This window comes from Haliaeetus leucocephalus, unplaced genomic scaffold, assembly GCF_000737465.1.
Source record: "Haliaeetus leucocephalus isolate CR32 unplaced genomic scaffold, Haliaeetus_leucocephalus-4.0 Scaffold139, whole genome shotgun sequence".
Taxonomy (NCBI): Eukaryota; Metazoa; Chordata; class Aves; order Accipitriformes; family Accipitridae; genus Haliaeetus; species Haliaeetus leucocephalus.
Genome location: NW_010972575.1, coordinates 663,082 through 667,361, shown reverse-complemented (window position 1 = coordinate 667,361; position 4,280 = coordinate 663,082).

Genomic DNA, 4,280 nt, shown 5'->3' with positions numbered 1-4,280 from the left:
TTCATTGAGCTCTTAAATTTTACTTGTATAAAGGGATCAAAAAACCAAACAGGTGGCAATTCAGCCCTCACTCAGTAAATACTGGCATATGCAGGGACACTGGTGAGAAGTAATTTTCTTCCCACTGGTAGCAATTGGTAATTTTTTGTGAAAGAAGTATGACGTATTGCTACTTCACTTAAATAGTAAGTTTGGGAATAAAATTAAGTAATTCCTGGCTTGATATACTAGGTAAACATCTGTATTGTTTTTTATGTAATGACAGCCATGGTGCTTTTTAAATCTTATTTTAGAGCAAAGAATCATGTCACAGATTAAACATTTCTTGAAAAGAAAAAACTGTGATAAAGATGTCTCAAATTAGAAGGTAGCAATGTTTGCAGTACGAACCCAAAAGCAGGAACAACTGCATATTTTACCTTTTATTCTCTATGGACTAAAATGTTTTATTTGATAACAAGCATATGTATAAAATATGCATAGAAATATGTTTGCAATCTATTTTCATTTACATATTTAAGGATCAGTGATGGGAAATTATATTTATATATCTATCTATCTATATATCTATATCTCTATATCTCTATATCTATATATATCTCTATATATATCTCTAAAACCCTCCAAAGAATTATTGGTAGAAATTCAGATGATCTTCAATATTGAATTAGATACAGCTAAACTGAAAGAGACACTGCACCTCTTGTGCCCCTGCATTTTAAGATAATTTCATGATTAGAAAGGTAAAGTGTTATCTGGATTGACACTTAAACTAAGCGTGGCCATTAAGAGCTCATTTGGTAGGCATTCCTCACTTGATCTGCTAGAGACTTTTGAAAACGCTGATGATGGCTAGTAATTTTCTTAGAAAAGGCAGCGGAAGTGGTAATTTAAACTGTTAAAACCTTTCTTTCTGTTGAGATTCTGCAGAAAAAATCTTGCATCAGCACACAGTCAGTCTGTACTGTTACATGCATGATTTGTTTTGTTTTGCTTGTTGCAATGTGTTTAATATTATGAGTACTTATCGTGACTTTAAGGAATAGTAGATTGAGAAAGAAAGGTTTATAAGGTGACTGCTCTTGAATAGTAGCCTGTGTCCTGGTTTCAGCTGAGATAAAGTTAATTTTCTTTCTAGCAGCTGGTATAGTGTCAGGGTTTGGATTTAGTGTGAGAAGAATGTTGATAACACACTCATGGTTTTGGTTGTTGCCAAGTAGTGTTTATACTAAGTCAAGGATTTTCAGCTTCTCATGCCCAGCCAGCAAGAAGGCTGGAGGGACACAAGAAGTTGGGAGGGGACACAGCCAGGGCAGCTGACCCAAACTGGCCACGTGGGTATTCCATACCATGTGACATCATGTCCAGTATATTAACCGTGGGGGAAACCTCGCTGGGGACCGCTGCTCAGGAACTGACTGGGCATCAGTCGGCAAGTGGTGAGCAATTGTATTGTGCATCACTTGTTTTGTATATTCTAATTCTTTCATTATTTTTATTAATTTTTTATTTTTATTACTACTAACATTATTATTTTCTTCCCTTTCTGTTCTTTTAAACTGTCTTTATCTCAGCTCATGAGTTTAACTTTTTTTTTCCCAATTCTCTCCCCCATCCCACTGGGAGGGGGGAGCGAGCGAGTGGCTGTGTGGTGCTTAGTTGCCGGCTGGGGTTAAATCATGACCAGCTGTTATATTTATTCCACTAACAGTTTACATGGTTTCAGTTGGCAGACAAACAAATTTGGGGGAAAAAAGCATACTAAGAACTCCTAAATGCAGAAATCCCAGCATGCTAACTGACTGTAGAAATACTGCAAAGTGGTATCAGTACCTCTTTTTGTCCTAGTCTTGTGTTCCTCCTTAGGGTAGCTGTAATTGGCCAGTGTCAGAAATAGGCTATTGTTATAGATAACACGGTAGTATTATCTACATATTTTTGATATAGTGATACAGAAGTAAAGTGTATCAGCTGGAATAGACTTCCAGCTTTGGGTGATAGGAGGGAGCTGAAGTGAATCTTAAAAGAATACAACACAATTTTCTTATTGCAATAGTTTGTGGCTTAAAAGGAGCAAAGAATGGTACTTCCAACACCACCCATAAACCCTGTAGTATTAGAACTGCAATAGAGGTTTTTAACTAAATCATGACTGGAGTCAAGGCAGATTGCAGAGTTTTTGTCCTTACTGTGGCATTCAAATAAAGCTAAAAAATATCAGTGTTAAGGAGAGTACATACACCATGTCACTTTAAATGATATAGGGCATTCCTCTTAAGAGTTTTGTGCTTTATCTAACAAAACTGATATCCCTGGCAGCTGCATAGCAATTCACATGATGTCAGCTCATTGGGCCAAGACATACGCATCTCTGAGCTTTGTGCAAATTGCTTTAATAGCAAGACACTGGTTCACAATCCTGTCCTCTCTTCCACGAAACCTCCTTCTTTCTGCTGAAGTACATGCAGAAAACAGCTAGTTTTGTTGGCTACGTACTTTGAAGTGAACAATTTATTTGAAGTTACAAGATTAGCTAGGTTTTGTTGATCTGACATCAAAGCATCACTGGCATTTGATATGAAAGCTTCATCTTCTATTACAACTCTTGTTCAAGATTCCTATTTTGCTTTTTAAGGCCATAATACAGCTTTCAGGAGGCCGCTAGAGAGTTGGCTAACGGATCAAGCACTTAAGCCAAGCTTGTATCCCTGCCACAGTGATTACATATAGCCCATGCTAAGCGAAGTCTGTGCTGAGTCTCTGAAGGAGAAAACTTTAGCCATAAAGTGGCTTAACAAACCACTCCAGGTGTGGTGCTTTCCAGATGAAGTGGGCAAGCGGCCTTGACACTCCTGCCTTGTTCACGGGTACCTCTCTCCAGTCTTCCTCCTCCCATGCATAGTTTTCAAATTGAACTAAAACTGGGTTTAGTTCTCGAAGAGCCAGAAATGTGGATAGAAAGTACATGGTTTGGGATGTTTGGGATGCTTCTTTCTTCCCTCCAGACCTCACTTCCTACAGCACTACAGGTGACAATAAAACTCTGGCCCCACATTGAGGAAACAATTCTATCAAAGTTAGTGTTTCAGGTGAGCTGGTTGTAATGGCTTATTTTGTGTGAAATATCATCCCAATATTACCTACCAGACAAAAGGAGAAATTTTTAAGGAACACTTACTATTTGGACAAATTCTGCAAAAATATTTGGACAAAATCTGCAAATTGTTTTGAAGAGCTTTGGAAGTGCTTTAAAAAGAAATTGGTTTAGGTACAAAATCATAACAGGAATTAATTTGTTGCTATCACGGTTTTAATATATTGTTCTAGTATCTCTATTCACTTGTTACATTACATCAAGTTAAAAGTCATAGCAAAGTTTTAATTTCCTTCATGTTACGATCATATTTATAAAGAAGCAAGTTACAGAGGAGAAAAGTGAAATATAATGATCTCTGAAAAGCAATCTGTTAAAGTCAATATTGGATTTATGTCACAAACCCTTGCAGCAAACACCTTTGCCGTTTGAAGTGAGCTCCGTCTCAGCTTAGTGTGTAATTTGGGGCTCTCTCATTCTGAAACCAGGGACTTCAGTCGTTACTCCAAATACACGCTGGTGTGCGTTATGGGACCCTGCTCCACCATAACGGAGCAGTTTAGATAACTCGGGTTGTATCAGAGGAGTAACTCCACGTTTACTACAGAAATAGAGAGCTTGTGTTTGGTGCAAAGTAAATTCATTTTTAGGTTCAGAAGTAGTGATCAGTTATTTCATTAAATTCAGAAGACAGGCAGTAAATCTGTGATACAATTCAGATTAAATCAGTGCCTATCTCGGGAATATATTTTTATCTTTCATTGTTGCTCTACTCAAGCGTTGACACAAACACATGTCGTCAATGTTGCTACACTTTGTCCTGCCAACATAAACAAAGATTCAAGTTTGTAGCTATGCTGATGTTATCCCCAGCGAGGCAGAACTGAAACAGCGGGAAAAGCGGGTGGCGGTTCACCTCTCCACTCCCCAAGGCTAACACCACCAGAAGTGAAAGCCGCCACGCACCGCTCCCCCGCCCCCGCCCCCGCCCGGCAACCGCTATAGAAAGTGGCATGTGTTTGCTATTCCTCCAAACGCTAGTGACCTGAAAGCGAGCCCACGCTCTGCCGCAGAACGGCAGGAGCCTTTTTTCCACCCGGGCGAGGCTTTCGCGGAGGAGGAAAGTCCCGTTTCCGCCAGGGTCTGCCACCCCACCGCACCCCACCGCCGCGCCGCGCCCCCCCCT